At 34.1% G+C, this 18,374-nt stretch overlaps 1 protein-coding gene across 1 annotated transcript in view; it reads left to right on the forward strand.

Annotated features, from left to right (window-relative positions):
• The window catches only part of GALNT13 (polypeptide N-acetylgalactosaminyltransferase 13), a 535,071-nt gene that overhangs the window by 23,009 nt on the left and 493,688 nt on the right, over positions 1–18,374 (forward strand). Inside the window, exon 2 of the mRNA XM_057746923.1 lies at positions 15,160–15,230. The gene's annotated coding sequence lies outside the window, so the exon portion shown is untranslated. The remainder of the gene's footprint in view (positions 1–15,159; positions 15,231–18,374) is intronic.

Here is an 18,374-nt window from a genome sequence, read left to right on the forward strand (position 1 = left end):
CACAGTGTGTGTGTGTGTGTGTGTGTATGTGTGTATGCATGTGTGTGTGCACATAAATACACATACATATATCAATACATGTTTTATACATATATATAACTTCTATGTTAGTACACAATCAGCCAGAAAACAATTCGAAATCATTTTAACTGGGAGTAAGATATCTTGCATAGATAGAGGTAGAGACAGAGACAGAAAAATAGGTTACCATATAAGCAATTCACATTCTGGTCAGTATATGTTCATATATATAATTTTAGATTTTATATAAATAAAGGATGACAGATATTGCATTATACTTCTGGATTTTAAATTTTAGGATGATCAAATTTTCTGGTTATTTTATTGCTATGCAAGAAATTATCCATACATTTAGTGGCTTAAAAAAGCAGTTTATTATAATCTCTCATCATTCCGTGGTTGACAGGGCTCAGCTGGGAGATCCTCACTTGGGGTGTCTTATGTAGTTGCCTCAGGTGGTAGCTGGGACTGGAGTCATCTACAGGCCAAATGAACTGGATGTCCAAAATGTTCTTTACTCACATGTCTGATGCCTTGTACTCCTCAACATGGTTGCTCTCTCCAACAGAGTGACCTGAACTTTTTCCATGGCAGCTGAGGGCTCCAAGAGGCAGAAGACAGAAGAGGTGAGGCTACTTAAGGGTTACTCCTGGACTGGTCCAGTGTTGCTTCTATCATATCCTCTTGGTAAAAGGAGTCCTAGGTCTGTTCTGATTCCAGGAGGTAAAGAAATAGCTTCATCTTGTGATGGGAGAATGTCAAGGTCACATTGCAGAAGACCATGCAGGATGGGAGATGTTGTGGTCATCTTTGGAAGATACAACCTGCCACACTATATTTGGATGGTGTAGTGGAGTTAAGGATGCACTTTCAATCAATTTTAACTTACTCTCAGAAGTAAATACAAATGTGGTACATTTAAACAATGGTGTAAAACATGAATAAAGCACCAAAATTGACCATAAAACATAATAGAAAACTAACTCAACATCGTCTACCTAAAGTTCATCATATATTTATACTACATATCTGTTTAGATCTCATGATTTGAAAGGTCCCAATCTGAAATTTATGTTCAAAAGAATCTTCACTTAAAAAAACAAACTAGTACCTAAATAATCTTTTGTTTATGGAAATTCATTTTTAGTGTGTAATATAATCTCTTCTGCTACTGTTAAAGCAGTTTCATTACTTGAAATCTAATTTTAAAAATAATTCTTCATACAATTAAATATAACTAAACTACTAGGGATCTCCTTTTATGAAATATAAGTTTTTCTATTTGAGCCATTCTTAACGTATAGCAACTTCCTAAATGTTAATTCTTTCCATTTTCTCCTCTAAATTCCTTTAAATTTTTCTTCATTTTAAGTATTATTTGACAGATGAACCCCAATATTTGCTAAAATATATTCTGGTCAATTATTAAATCCATGGCAGAGAAACATTTTCTTTATTCTTACCTGCAAATTTGCAAGTAGTTGTATGTATCACTTAGAAATTGTGTTCAGTGTATGCCCAGAGTGGCCTAAAGAAATTAGTGCTTTATTTTTCCTTCACAAAATATGAAGTCTCAATGTTGGTTGTCCAAATAAGATGGCTCTGTAATGTCACCAGGGATCTTGGATTCTTGTAGACATTTTTAATACACTCAAAGTAGCTGCCAGAGTTCCAATCACATCTCCATGTTGGGTAGGCAAAGACCAAAGAGCATGATGTGCATATAGCATCTAAGGCAGGAAAGAATAGATATTGGGGAGGCACAGCCATATCATATCAAAAAAGTCACTTTTTTTAACTTTTTGAGAATTTAATCTTGCTTATTTATGCCCCAATTTTGTATATACTAGTCTCTAGCTCTTTTAATGCTGAAGTTCTGCCTGATTTATAGCTCTGTATTTGGTTTTTACATATGCACTATATTGCTTTTTTTCCCTCTGATTTCAAATTAGTATCCTTTCTTTCTTTTTGAATTATAAGGTGATATGTATATTTTTGCAGAAGGTTTGCAAAAAAATTAAGTTAATATTACTTATTTTTTAACATTATTAAGAGATCATAAGTATTAACATTTTGCTGTTTATTCCTCTAATCTTTCTGATTTTATACATATATTTGTATATATGTAAATACATATATGTATGTATATTTATAATGATTTACACAATTGCTACTTTATTCATCATATTATTTTAGAAAGTATTTATATTGTTTTAAAAATATATATTGAAGATTTCTGCATATAAATAAATACTATGAGACATGAGTTTTGTGGCTGCTTGGCATTCTATTATCTGCACAAACCAGACCTTATTTAGTTGATCTCCAGTTGTTAGACACTCTAGTTGCTTTTAAGGATTTACAGTTATAAATGTTATAAATGACACTGATGAAGTTCTCTGAACGTAAATCTGCCTGAATCTCTAAATTGTTCTTGGAAAAACTTCATGAAAGTGAAATGAGTCAAAATATACAAATACTTAAAGGAAAAGGTGAAATTTTTATAGCAAGTAGAAAATAATGAGGAAAGGATATAAAATAAGTCTTTTAATGTGTGTTTGGTGAGAGTGGAATCAAATGAGTTAAGCAAACATGTTTCACCTTCCATCTCTGAGGATGAAGGAACCAACATTTTCTCATGTGTCTTCAGGTGGATTAGGAACAGGGGATGAAGGAGAAGGTATTCAGTGTTCTTTACAAGAGAGGTCGGTGAATGTTTGAAACAGTCACTTTGCCAGTTACTTGAACATTCAATGGAAAAAAGTGAAATAAAGTAAAGGGAACAAAGATTTGGATGAGAATCCTCTTGAGTTAGGAAACAAGTCTTGACTTATACTCAACTGGATGAATAGAGAAGAGGGACAGATGAAACTGTCTTTGGTTACTGAATGCCACAATGTAGATGTTGTCTGCAAGGTAAACACACTCAAAAATCAAGGGACGAGGGTGTTCAGGGTCTTGGTCAAGGCATTACCTACTATTTGAACCATGGAGTTGATGAGATATGGAATTATGCAGTGTCTTAAGTTGGCTAATGGACTTCAAGAGAATTACATTTTTTTTTGAGGTACACCAAAGTGAATCAGCTGTCTTTATACATAGAATCCCATATTCCCTCCCTCCCATGACTCCTTCCCACCCTCCCTATCCCAGCCCTCTAAGTCATCACCCATCATCAAGTTGATCTCCCTATGTTATGCAGTAACTTCCCACTAGCTATCTATTTTACATTTGGTAGTGTATATATGTCAGTGCTACTCTCTCACTTCATCCTAGCTTCCCCTTCGTCCCCCCACCCCCCCAACACTATGTCCTCAAGTCTGTTCTCTACATCTGCATCTTTATTCTTGCCCTGTTACTGGGTTCATCAGTACCATTTTTTTAGATTCCATATATATGAGTTAGCATACAGTATTTGTTTTTCTCTTTCTGGCTTTCTTCTCTCTGTATGACAGTCTCTAGGTCCATTGACCTCACTATAAATAACTCAATTTAATTTCTTTTTATGGCTGAGTAATATTCCATTGTATATATTTGACACATCTTCTTTTTCCATTCATCTGTTGATGGGCATTTACGTCGCTTCCATGTCCTGGCTATTGTAAATAGTGCTGCAATAAACATTATGGTACAAGTTTCTTTTGGGATTATGGTTTTCTCTGGGTATATGCCCAGGAGTGGGATTACTGGATCATATGGTAGTTCCATTTTTAGTTTTTTAAGGAAACTCCATACTGTTTTCCATAGTGGCTGTATCAACTTACATTCCCACCAACAGTGCAGGAAAGTTCCCTTTTCTCCACACCCTCTCCAACATTTATTGTTTCCAGATTTTTTGATGATGGCCATTCTGACTGCTGTGAGGTGATACCTCATTGTGGCTTTGACTTGCATTTCTCTAATGATTAGTGATGTTGGGCACCTTTTCATGTGTTTGTTGGCCATCTGTATGTCTTCTTTGGAGAAATGTCTATTTAGGTCTTCTGCCCATTTGTGGATTGGGTTATTTGCTTTTTTGGTATTAAGCTGCATGAGCTGCTTGTATATTTTGGAGATTAATCCTTTGTCCATTGCTTCATTGGCAAGTATTTTTTCCCATTCTGAGGGTTGTCTTCTTGTCTTGTTTATGTTTTTTTTTAGCTTTGCAAAAGCTTTTAAGTTTCATTAGGTCCCATTTGTCTATCCTTGATTTTATTTCCGTGATTCTAGGAGGTGGGTCAAAAAGGATCTTGCTTTGATGGATGTCATAGAGTGTTCTGCCTATGTTTTCCTCTAGGAGTTTTATAGTGTCTGGCTTTACATGTAGGTCTTTAATCCATTTGGAGTTTATTTTTGTGTATGGTGTTAGGAAGTGTTCTAATGTCATTCTTTTACATGTTGCTGTCCAATTTTCCCAGCACCACTTATTAAAGAGACTATCTTTTTTCCATTGTAAATTCATGCCTCCTTTGTCAAAGATGAGGTGCCCATATGTGCGTGGGCTTACCTCTGGGTTCTCTATTCTATTCCATTGATCTTCCTTTCTATTTTTGTGCTAGTACCATACTGTCTTAATCACTGTAGCCTTGTAATATAGTTTGAAGTTAGGAAGCCTGATTCCACCAACTCCATCTTTCCTTCTCAAGATTGCTTTGGCTATTCGGGGTCTTTTGCGTTTTCATGCAAATTGTAAGATTTCTTGTTCTAGTTCTGTGAAAAATGCCATTGGTAATTTGATAGGAATTACATTGAATCTGTAAATTGCTTTGGGTAGTATAGTCATTTTCACAATGTTGATTCTTCCAATCCAAGAACATGGTATGTCTCTCCATCTGTTTGTATCGTCTTTGATTTCTTTCATCAGTGTCTTACAGTTTTCTGCATACAGGTCTTTTCCTCTTTATGCAGGTTTATTGCTAGGTATTTTATATTTTTTGTTGCAATGGTGAACGGGAGTGTTCCTTAATTTCTCTTTCTGCTCTTTCATTGTTAGTGTATAGGAATGTGAGAGATTTCTGTGCATTAATTTTGTATCCTGCTACTTTTACTAAATTCATAGATTAGTGCTGGCAATTTTCTAGTAGAATCTTTATGGTTTTGTATGTATAATATCATGTCATCTGCAAAGAGTGACAATTTTACTTCTTTTCCAATTTAGATTCCTTTTATTTCTTTTTCTTCCCTGATTGCTGTGGCTAAAACTTGCAAAACTATGTTGAATAATAGTGGTGAGAGTGGGGACCCTTGTCTTATTCCTGATCTTAGAGGGAATGCTTTGAGTTTTCACCATTTAGAATGAAGTTAGCTGTTGGTTTGTCATATATGGCTTTTTATTATGTTAAGGCAACTTCCTTCTATGCCCACTTTGTAGAGCTTTTATCATAAATGGATGTTGAATTTTGTCAAGAGCTTTTTCCGCATCTATTGAGATAATCATATGGTATTCATCCTTCAATTTTTTAACATGATGTATCACATTGATTGATTTGCATATATTGTATATAGAAGAATCCTTGCATTCCAGGGATAACCCCACTTGATCATGGTGTATGATCTTTTTAATGTGCTGTTGGATTCTGTTAGCTGGTATTTTGTTGCGGATTTTTGCATCTATATTCATCAGTGATATTGGTCTGTAGTTTTCTTTTTTGTGATATCTTTTTCTGGTTTTGATATCAGAGTGATGGGGCCTCATGGAATGAGTTTGGGAGTGTTCCTCCTTCTGCAATATTTTGGAAGAATTTGAGAAGGACAGGTGTTAGCTCTTCTCGAAATGTTTGATAGAATTTGCCTGTGAAGCTGTCTGGCCCTGGGCTTCTGTTTATTGGGAGATTTTTAATCACTGCCTCAATGTCCGTACTTGTGATTGGTCTGTTCATAGTTTCTATTTCTTCCTGGTTCAGTCTTGGAAGATTGTATTTTTCTAAGAATGTATCCATTTCTTCCAGGTTATCCAATTTATTGGCATATCGTTGCTTGTAGTAGTCTCTCATGATCTTTTGTATTTCTGTGGTGTCCATTGTTACTTCTTTTTCATTTTGAATTCTGTTGATTTGCATCTTCTCCCTTTTTTTTCCTGATGTGTCTGGCTAATGGTTTATCAACTTTGTTTATCTTCTCAAAGAACCAGCTTTTAATTTCATTGATCTTTGCTATTGTTTCCTTCATTTCTTTTTCATTTATTTCTGCTCTGATCTTTATGATTTCTTTCCTTCTGATCACTTTGGGGTTTTTTTGTTCTTCTTTCTCTAATTGTTTTAGGTGTAAGGTTAAGTTTTTTATTTGCGATTTTTCTTGTTCCTTGAGGTAGGACTGTATTGCTATAAATTTCCCTCTTAGAATTGCTTTTGCTGCATCCCATAGGTTTTGGGTGGTTGTGTTTTCATTGTCATTTGTTTATAGGTATTTTTTGATTTCCTCTTTGATTCCTTCAGTGATTACTTGGTTGCTTAATAATGTATTGTTTAGCCTCCGTGTGTTTGTTTTTTTTTACATTTTTTCCTGTAATTAGTATCCAGTCTCATGGTGTTGTGGTCAGAGAATATGCTTGATCTGATTTCAATTTTCTTGAATTTACTGAGGCTTGATTTGTGACCCAAGATGTCATCTATCCTGGAGAATATTCCGTGTGCACTTGAGAAGAAAGTGTATTCTGTAGTTTTTGGATGGAATGTCCTATAAATATCAATTAAGTCGAGATGGTCTAATGTGTCATTTAAAGCTTGTGTGTCCTTATTTATTTTCTGTTTGGATGATCTGTCCATTGGTGTAAGTGGGATGTTAAATTCTCCTCCTATTATTATGTTACTGTTGATTTCCCCTTTTATGGCTGTTAGTATTTGCCTTATGTATCGAGGTGCTCCTATATTGGGTGCATAAATATTTATAATTGTTATATGTTCTTCTTGGATTGATCCCTTGATCATATTGGAGTGTCCTTCCTTGTCTCTTGTAATAGTCTTTACTTTAAAGTCTAATTTGTCTGATATGAGTATTACTATTCTGGCTTTCTTTTGACTTCCATTTGCATGGAATGTCTTTTTCCATCCCCTTACTTTCAGTCAGTATGTGTCCCTTGGTCTGAAGTGGGTTTCTTGTAGGCAGCATGTATAAGGGTCTTGTTTCCGTATCCATTCAGCCAGTCTGTCTTCTGGTTGTAGCATTTACTCCATTTACATTTAAGGTAATTATTGATGTGTATGTTCCTATTACCATTTCCTTAATTGTTTTGGGTTTGTTTTTGTAGATCTTTTCCTTCTTTTGTGTTTCCTGCCTAGAGAAGTTCCTTTAACAATTGTTGTGAGGCTGGTTTGGTGGTGCTGAATTCTCTTAACTTTTGTTTGTCTGTAAAGCTTTTGATTTCTCTGCCAAATCTGAATGAGATTCTTGCTGGGTAGAGTATTCTTGGCTGTAAATTTCTCTCTTTCAAGACTTTAAATATATCCTGTCAGTCCCTTCTGGCCTGCACAGTTTCTGCAGAAAGATCAGCTATTATCCTTATGGGTTTTCCCTTATATGCTTTTTGTTGCTTTTCTCTTGCTGCTTTTAATATTTTTTCTTTGTATTAGTTTTTGTAAATTTGATTAGTATGTGCCTCGGTGTGTTTCTGCTTAGGTTTATTCTGTATAGGACTCTCTGTGCTTCTTGGACTTGATTAATTATTTCCTTTCCCATGTTGGGGAAGTTTTCCACTATAACCTCTTCAAATATTTTCTCAGACCCTTTCTTGTTTTCTTCTTCTTCTGGGATGCCTATAATTTGAATGTTGGTTCACTTAATGTTGTCATCGAGGTCTCTGAGACTGTCTTCCATTCTTTTTATTCTTTTTTCTTTTTCCTGCCCTGTGGCAGTTATTTCCACTGTTCTCTCTTCCAGCTCACTTACTCATTCTTCTGCCTCAGTTATTCCGCTGTTTATACCATCTAGAGTATTTTTAATTTCAGTTATTGTGTTGTTCATTACTTTTTGTTTGCTCTTTATTTCTTCTAGGTCCTTATTAAATGTTTCTTGTATTTTCTCTATTTTGTTTTCTTGATTTTGGATCATCTTTACTATCATTGCTCTGAATTCTTTTTCATGCAATTTGCCTATTTCCTCTTCATTTATTTGGTCTTGTGGGGTTTTATCTTGCTGCTTTTCCTGCAAGGGTGTTTCTTTGTTTTTTCATTTTGTCTAATTTATAGGATTTGCTGTTTCCTTTCCCTATGCTGCCTAGTAGTAATTCTGCTTGTTTCTACTCTCTGCCCCCCGTGGTGGGGTTGGTCCAGTGTCTTGAGTAAGCTTCCTGGTGGGAGGGTCTTGTGCCTGCTTTCTGGTTTGTGGATCTGAGTCTTTTCTCTCTGATGAGCAGGGCCGTGTCAGGTGATGTGTTTTAGGGTATCTGTGAGCTTAATATGCCTTTAGGTAGCCTGTGTGCTGATGGGTGGGTTTGTGTTTCTGTCTTGTTTGTAGTTCAGTGTGAGGTGTCTGTATCCAGCACTGGCAGTTGCAGGCAGTCAAGCAAAGGTGGGTCTTAGACTCTGATAGAGGCCTCCGTGAGAATTCTCTGCAGTTACTCTCACCTGTGGCTGAGGACTCTCTAGCGGTCTAGCATCCTGGACTCGGTACTCCCTCTCCATAGCCTCCAACTTGACTTCTGTTCAAGGAATCCAGATTCCAGAGGTTGCTGGATGTGCTGCAGAATCCTCCAAGTGCACCAGTCCCCCAGCTCTGTGTAGCTGCCTGCCAGCTCCTCATCCTCCTCCCCGAGCTGCTCCACCAGGCTGAGTAGCATCATAGGCACTGCAATGGACTCTGAGCCAGGAGAATTACATTTTAAAAAATGTGCAGTATTCAGGAGATCCTGATTTGGCATGCTTTTCATGATGGAAATTATCATAAGATTATTGTCAAGCCATATTTACAATAGAAAGTGTATGGGAAGTTGGCTTAGGGTTCTTGAAGGACGAATGAAAATGGGGAGGGAGAGGGAGAGTACACAGTGATGACTTTAGAAGTTATAGATTAATCAGCTGGCTTTGATATCTAGGAAAATAGAGGAATAAATCAAAAAGACATTTGACTTTCATACACCTCAAAGAGCAGAACAAATGGGGATAACAACCAACATGGCTCTGAAAGAAGTAAATCACTGTGAGTTCATCTAATATTATTCTCAGACACAATGACAGGACTTAAATATGAGGGGAAGTGAAAGGGTTCATATATCTTCAGTTCAGTAAGGTTTAGGTTTTATCTCATATGATGCTGTCATCAACCAGTAAAGAAAATATCGTCTTGGGTAAAGGGAGGCATGGTTTGTTATGGGTCATTGAATCAATGACCTGCCAGGGAAGACCAACTGAGACTCCAGAAGGGTTGATTGGGTGCTTACACTGAATAATATTTGTATTAATCTCCAGAATTTAATAATACAAAATATGGAATCTACAGACTAGGAAAGTTGCTAAATTTGTGTAAATTCACAAGAATACAAAGTAAATATAGGGAGAAAGAAAGGTAGCTGAAGTAACTTGAAGATTGATGAAAACCATCAAAGTGGCACTTAAAATGCTAATTTATAACATAATAAAATGTAAATGGTAATATCTAGGCATACTGACACATTGTTGCTGTAAATTAGAAATGAGACTTGGTAGAGGGGCTTGGATTATTTAGGGGGATCTGTAGTCTTTCCTGTCTTTGCTTGCATCACTCTTCATGTAGTAATCAGTCCTCTTGTATGTTCTCAGTTACAAGACTGTAACATATCTTCATCTGTTTCCTTCTTTAGGTCCTGTGAAATACTTGACTGTTGCTTTGTAAGAAATTAGGAAGTGTTAATTCCTCTAAAAATAAATATTTTACTAAAGTTGCTATGTTTCCATGCTTTTCCATATGAACAATTTTTTATTTTGATGTCAAATTTTTGGGGTAACCTCTTGAAGACATTTTAAAAGGTAAACTCAACACTTGTAACACCAAGAATGCATAAAACTTAATTCAAGACATGACAATATGAAGAACTAGGGCCAAATAAGGACACAAACAGGCAACAAATACTATGTCATAACTGCAAATGGTGGCAGTGACTGTAAAATATAAACTAATTGTGGGGTTGTTCAAATATGAAAATATGAAAATAATGTGCATCTGTATTAATAAAATATAGTTTAGCAAATTTTAACAGCCTCATGCTATTTGATCCAGCAGTTTCCCTTTTGGGTATTTTATCCTGAGGAAACAATCATGATACGGCAGAAGATATATTCAGAAGGACTGTTGTAGTGTTTTTATTTTTTGATAACGTTATAGATAAAAAATATTAAATAAATAATGATATGTATGGGATACCAATCAGTGAAATTATTTTGCACTGTAATGGTAAAAAAGCATAATGTCGTCATGGAGAGAAATTCACAATTAAGTAAAAAAAAAGAATCTAATTATGAAAGAGTTTATATTATATAATTCTTTAAGTAATGGTTTGAAAATAAAGACAGTTAATATATTGTTTGAAATGAAATGTATTGTTTTAGGAATTAAGGGTGATATTTATTTTTTTATGTTTTTTTCCTGAATTTGAAAAAAATGGAAGTTGGTAATTCTGATTTAGAAAAATAGTTATATAAGGAAAAACCACTTACATTGATGACCTCTAAGGACTGTTTGATAATCTTCTTCTTTGTTTCTTTTTTTTTTATAATTGCTGACAAATTTTATTTGTGAATATCACCTCATTATATAACTTTCCATTGCTGAATACACTGACTGTATTGTTTGTATTGTTTGTCTGGTTTATTTATGCATATAAATAACCTTATGTCGTAACTTTATTTTATGAATTTAATATGCACATATAAATATATGGTATTAAAATATATTTGATTTAAATATATGTATATTTAATATATAAATTATATATACATATATAATATGTAAAATGCAGGAGAATGTGTGTATACTCGTATATCTGGATTTTTCTTATTTTATTTGTCCAAAAACATTGAGCAATGATTCTGATTTTTTGACTTCTTAATTTTTTTCTTAATTTAAAAACACTTTAGTGATTATCTTTTCAGCTATTTTTCTTTCATCCAAAATATCTCAAAGTAAGATATTTGTTTCTATTTCCTTTAATTTAAAATTTTATATAGCTTCAAATATACAGAAAATTTCTGATTATTGTACTTAAGAACCCTGAATATTCTCTGTCCAGATTCGTTATTTACATTTTATTCCTTGTGATTTATTATTTCTGCTTGCTCTTTCTCTCTCCACTTGTGTGTGTATCTATACATATATTTGCATTGTATAAATACATAATTATATATACATATACATATGTATATATACACATATATAATGTTTCCCTGAATCCTTTGAGAATAAGTTACAAACATTATGTTTCTTTACTTGAAGTACTTTAGTGTGTATTTCCTAAGAACAAGGACATTTTCCTATGTAACCATAGTACAACTGTAAAAATTAAGAATATCATTTTTGACAAAATACTGCAATATTATGTAACTCAGTGAATCTAGGATCACATGCATTTTGTTGTCACGTCTTTTAAACTTCCTTCAGTCTGGAACACATCTTCAGTTTTTAATGACTTTGAAAAGTTCAGGCCAGATATTTTTAGACTTTCATCAGTTTGGGTTTTCCTGATATTTCCTAATGATTGATGCAGGTTATACACTTCTGGCAGACATACCACAGAAGTGATGTGTCCTTCTCAGGTGCTTCAGACTTGGAGACTTGTCGTGTGTGTTTGTTCCATTTTGATGATGTTGTCTTTGATCATCTATTTAAGGTGGTCTCTGCCAAGTTTCTCCATTGAAAGTTACAGTTTTTTCCATTGTAATTAGCAAGTGACCTTTGGGAAGATACTTTAATAAGACTATGGAAATATCTTGCTTTTCAACACACTTTCACCCACACGTGCTGATCCACAGGTGTTTTCTTAACTAAATCAGTTTACTATAATGTGTGCTTAACAGTGATCTTCTAACACCAAGGTACAATATATTCTACAGAAGGGAAGTGTTTTCCAGTTCTTCCTTATATACTTTCTTTTATTTACACTTTATATTCTATAACGAAGTTTAATTCTTTATGATAATTATTTATTCTGATTTTCCAATTGTCCCAGATTTGACCTGTGAGAATTTTTTGAAGCTGGGGCCTAGGTCCTTTTGACTTAGCCCCATCATTTTAAAATGCGTTACTCCTCTCCAAGAAAAAGATGTTGTCAGCTTGAATTCCATATAGTTTTAAGTCTCCTCCCTGTGTTCATGTTGTAATATGTCAGGATAAGTTTTTCAACATTTTCATAGTTTCAGTAGACTTTCTGAGAATGAATTTTGTGTCACTCTTAGGAACTTTGTTTCCTTCTTTTCCCTCCCTCAGTTTTTAGACCCTTTAGATCGCTGTAATGCATATAGTGGGAGCTTGAAAGATAGCTATGTTAGAAATTGGTATTTAATTTTCTGTTTACAGGTAATCTGACATTTTTATTATCCTCCAATTTACAGTTATGCTGAAGGCCTAGGATTTGTGTGTTTTTAATTTGTTTTTGTTGCCTGTATATTTTACAGTATGTGTGAAGAGTTTCAGATTTAGGTGGCTGCTATTACCACAACTACCCCAAATTTCAGGTCCATATTTTTTAAGCATTCTACAAAACATATTAGTATTTTAAGTTATTCGCAATATGCCGTGATGTAACCAGAATTTGTGGGCTGCATTGCTTTATCTTTAGTGGTCAGTGTTCTCTTAATCTAATTTAGTTAAATTGAAGGTTTTTTTCTTTATCATTATAATTATTTTATGGAATAGTATACCTATCAACCCAGGAAGTATCTTGAAAGATGTGTCCATCAGAAAAGAAAAATCATGATTTGAGATGATTAATACTTATGATTATGTACCAGTCAATTGTGTTTTAAAATTTCTCCTTTAGCTTTAAAAATTATCAAGTATATATTTAAATACCTGGAAATTCAAGCCCATGAAATTTTAAAATGTATATGTAAGTTAAAATAAGGTAACTAATCAGTAACCCCTGATTATGAGAATATAGTGACATGTAGTTAGAAGCAGTCACTTCAATCAATGAAATATGCTCTTAGAGCATAATTAATATTATTCTTCCAATTTCACAGCGAAGAGGTCTGATTGTAGTTGGTAGGTAAGGGGGGTTTTTGCATCCAGGAGCAAAACACTCCAGTGTTTGAAAATTGCAGAGTAGAAGAAAGTTTGCAAAAGTAGGAATTAGGTGAGTGCAGGAGGCATGTCCCATGTGAGAGTGGCAACAATTTTTCTGCTCTCTGGAAGCTGTGAGCCCAGCCTTAAGATATCTTTCCTCTTTCAAAAAAAAAAAAAAAAAAGAGAGAGAGAAATTAGAACTCTTATGAGAAATTTCTTTCTTTTGAATATTTTTTGAACTTGCCCCAGTTTGCAACTTCTGCTCTGCATGAGGTGTAGAGACTAGTAGGTGTTGTAGTGGAAGAAGTTGGGGTCAGAAAAGCTGACTCTGAGCACAGAATCACCCCTTATTAGCTGTTTCAAATTGGGCAAGTCATGGAATTAGTGTTAACTTCAGTCCCCTTGCCTAGGAGAATGACTATGCTAAAGCATGAAGAAATACACAGACCCACTAGTTGTTATAACTTCATAATTCTGTTGAAATTATACGTGAACATGAATTTGTATCTTCTATTAAGTTTTAAACTCAGAAAAATGAAATTTATAAAAACACATGGTTTCTTAAAAATTGCTTGATTTACTTTTGACATTTAACTATAAATTTGCTAACTATCTCTAGTTTCCTCTTCTTTGAGAAGCTCTCTGTTGAGAATTAGTAAAATCATTCATTCCTGTGCCAGGTAGAGGCCAGGGCCATCCTGTTGGCTTCCACACACTAGAGGAAGATAAATTAATTAGACATTCAACTCAGAATGCCTGTTCTGCTGTTGAACTGTTGATTTGATAAGCTAGTATTTCTGCTTGGTCCTATAAACCAGTGGTCCCCAACCTTTTTGGCACCAGGGACTAGTTTCATGGAAGACTGTTTTTCCATGGACGGTGTGGGGAGAGGAAGACAGGGATGGTTCAGTGGTTCAGGTGGTAATGCAGGTGATGGGGAGCCGCAGAAGAAGCTTCGCTTCCTTGCCCGCAGCTCACCTCCTGCTGTGCCTCCCAGTTCCTATCAGGCTGCTGAATGGTACCGGTCAGCAGCCTGGGAGTTGGGGACCCCTGCTATAAACAACCAAATCTCTTGGCAGACATTCTGCTGGTCACTGAAAACTAATGTCTCTCTAAAGATGCTTACTACATAATGTTTATTTGTATTGTCCATAGTGTGTTTGATCTGTCTGAAAAAACACATTATACTTTGAAGGGTTATTTTAATTATCATTAAGTTGTGTTTGTTTTGTTTCATTTGAACAGTTCTTTTATAAAACAGTATACCCAAAAGCATAAAATTCACTTAAGTTGAAATATTTTGCACTTTGAAATTATTGTGCTTTCCCTAACACCTCTCCTCTAAAACAAACACATTAGTTAATGAAATCTGATTAAATAACTTTTCCCTTCTAATTGGCTTTCTGAAAAAAAAAGAAATGAATGTTTGTCTATTTTTGTGAGGTGTGCAAGTGGCATGCCTGCATTTTTCTCAGTACATGGTTTTCAATTAGAATTGAAACACAATTACAAAGTGAATTGGAAAGTAATTCTCTAGATAAATTAAGCAAAATTCCCCTCTGACTCAGTCATCTTCGTATATTAGACAAAAGTACATTTTCAAAATTTGAATTATGTAATAACGCCTAAAATCTCCAGCTAAATTTACTTTTAAATATCTCATATTTTTGAGTTGCTTTTATGCTATTCTGCCTTGTTCTGGGGCCTGTGTTTCTTGCATGTATTTTGAAAGCCAATGTGCAGAGTCATCTTAAGAGTGTCCTCCTTGACTAATGTGTAGAATATTTGCATATAGTTGGGAACATTACTGTTCATCAGCCCATTATAATATGCTAGATGTATAATCTATATTTTGCGAAACCTTATTTCAGTATGTTAAAATATGTGGTGTCTAAGTGAGTGTTGGTCTGGATTAGTTTTTCTGTGACCTTGGCAAATTGCTTACTCTTTTGCATTGCTTTCTGTTCACAGATGCATTTTGTAGGAGTATTTTGAGGATGAATGTTTGCAAATCATTTTGAAATTGCCAAGTGCCACATACAGTAAGTAATATATATTTTTATTTTTCCACTCAATTGCAGTCATGCTGAATAAATTTGGCAGACAGTCATAAAAGAATACATTTCTATTTACAGTTCTTGATATTTGTGAATACTGAGGAAAATGTATATAAAAGATAAAAATTTGAGGTATTTGCTAGTCTGAATTAAGTTGTATAATTTCAAGATTTCTAATGACTGATTTTATTTTTGTTCTATGTTTATAACCGGTACAAAATATTTATCACTTATTATTTAAGTGAGTTTTTTCCTTTTAATCATAAGTTGAGAAGCGTGAATTAAAAATTAGTGTTGTTAGCCATTGTTGCTCTGGAAATTGTAAATAGGAGTATTGAATTAAATATTTGGATTTGCTGAGGATTAAGATTTGCTGTGTATCAGGTATTTGTATATTTTGTCTTACTTCTCTCCAAAATATTTTAAGATTACTACAGTATTTTTATTCCCATTTTATAAATGAGAAAACTGAGATCCAAGAAGTTTTAATAACTTGCTCAATATCTACTCAAAGTGATGACCTGGGATTGATCAAAACACAAGACTTTTCAAAACATATTACCTTCACCAATAATTTAGAAAAATTTAATTTTATTTAAGAGCCTGAACATTTAAGAATACAAACATGTTCTAATTATTTCTTTGGATTTTTGTTTTGCAAAAGTAATATCACAGAAATATTGCAGATTTTTTTTCTCTGTATTGTCTGTGATGTCATTGCTTGCATTTCAAATGATGCTTCCAATTCCTGACTTGGACTTCTTTGAACTAGTAGGAAATAAGTGAAAATGTTGATTCTGAAATAAAGTTGATAAATCCATTATTCTTTGGTGAAAAGTGTTTAGAATTAGAGTTCCGAAGTTATCTAAGACTTCTTTCATTTATTAAAATAATACAATTAAGCTCTCATATTATTATTTTAGGGTTGGAAGGAACCGTAGAATCATAGAGTCCTAGCCTCTGCATTCTCAGATTCCTTGTTTGATGAAGTGGGATAATCTGGAGGACAATTCTAAATTAAAATTTCCAAAAACATTATCTCCCGATATAACTACTTAAAAAAAAAGTGGCATAGTGTAGTGTTTTAAGAATTTTGACTCTGGATGGGTTTAAATTCTGTATTTATCACTTATTAGCTGTGTGACTTTGAACAAGTTACTTAATGTCTCTTTAAAATGGATACAAGATTAGGAATTACTGAGTTTTTGGTGAGTTAATACATGTAAACTATAGCACAGTTCCAGCTACATAGTTAAAGCTCAATAAATATTCATGGTTATTAAATTGGAATTGACTCATTTGGATATTTCAATTCAAGTATGTTTGTTAATAAACATCAAAACTTCATGATCACGTCATATAAAATACACAACAAAGGTACTCAGTGAATACTGTTGACAGACATGGTCCTAAAGAAACTAAATTTCACCCTTCTTCCTACACAAATCAAGATGCTCTTAGTAGGTACTTTTCCTCTTTTGAACTTTAGTGAAGAAGCAAACTATTTAGTCAAACAGCATGTATATCCTATTATGTGTTGATTGCAAATCTAGGCTGAAAGTGTGTGCGCTTTTTGGAGGAAAGAGATGGGGAGTTGTGTACTTATGGAATCTGAAATGCCTGTTTTGAAGGAGGCCAGGCAAACTTATAGATACCGAATAAAGAAAGCGTAAAATGATTGTCAAATAATTTGGGGGAACAATGTCATCCGAAGTTTTGTTAAACAATTCTTGGAAATTGAAGGGACGTGGGCAAGAAAAAATATATATTAAATATCAGCTCTATCCCATGCACTTTATATTCAACACCTCAGTTAATCTAAGCAATAATATGATGAGGTAGATATGTTATTATCTCCAATTTTCATGTGAGGAAAATGCACCACAGAAAGTTTAAATTTATCGTTCATGGGAATGAAGCTTGAGGTTGATCTAATTTTTTTATTGAAGCATAATTGACATAAACATTTTATTAGTTTCAGGTTTACAATGTGATTCAATATTTGTATATATTGCAAAGTGATCACCACATTGTCTAGTTAACATCTGTAAAAATACATCCTTATAAATTTTTTTCTTGTGATAAGGACATTTAAGATTTATTCTTTTAGCAACTTTCAAATATGCAATACAATATCAATAATTATAGTCACCATGCTGTACATCACATCACCATGACTTTTTTATTTTATGACTGGAAGTTTGTACTTTTGACACCCATCACCCATTTCGCTCATTCCCTTACCCTCCCCTCTGGCAACCACCAATCTGTTCTCTATCTATGAGCTTGGATTTTTTGTTTGTTTTTAAATTTCACATGTAGATGAGATCATATGGTATTTGTCTTTCTCTGTTGACTTATTTCACTTAGTATAATAATACCCTCAAGGTCTATCCATGTTGTTGCAAATGGCAAGATTTCGTTCTTTTTCATGGCCAAATAGTATTCCATTGTGTGTGTGTGTGTGTGTGTGTGTGTGTGTGTGTACACATCTTCTTTATCCATTCACCCATCAGTGAACATTTAGGTTGTTTCCTTACATTGGCAATTGTAAATAATGCTACAGTGAACTTGGGGGGGGGTGCATATATCTTTTCAATTTACATTCCCACATATATCTTTTCAATTTACATTCCCACCAACAGTGCACAAGGATTTCCTTTTCTCCAAATCCTTGCCAACATTTGTAATTTCTTGTCTTTTTCATAAAGCCATTCTAATATGTGTGAGGTGATATCTCATCATTTTGATTTGCATTTCCTTGATGATTAGTGATGTTGAGCATCTTTTCATGTGTTTGTTGACCATCTGTATGTCTTCTTTGGAAAAAGGATGATTGAGTTTCAACTAAATAAATGACAATTGCCTTATATTTAGCGTTGGTAGGACCACTTAGTGACTCAAAACTAATTGCCTTGAAAAAATGCTGTTTGAGTAAAGAAAACTTGAAAAAGAAAAAAGTTTCTTCTCTAAGGCCAGAGACTGTATCTTATGCTTCCATTAATCTTACTTCTTAGAATCTGAAATAACTGACCACACCTTTTTCTTGCAGTTCTTTAGCCACTTCCTGCAAAGCAGGGAGGTTTGGATCAAAGAGGCCAGCATGACTTAGTCATTCTCTTCCCTATT

This window comes from Hippopotamus amphibius, chromosome 8 (assembly GCF_030028045.1).
Source record: "Hippopotamus amphibius kiboko isolate mHipAmp2 chromosome 8, mHipAmp2.hap2, whole genome shotgun sequence".
Taxonomy (NCBI): Eukaryota; Metazoa; Chordata; class Mammalia; order Artiodactyla; family Hippopotamidae; genus Hippopotamus; species Hippopotamus amphibius.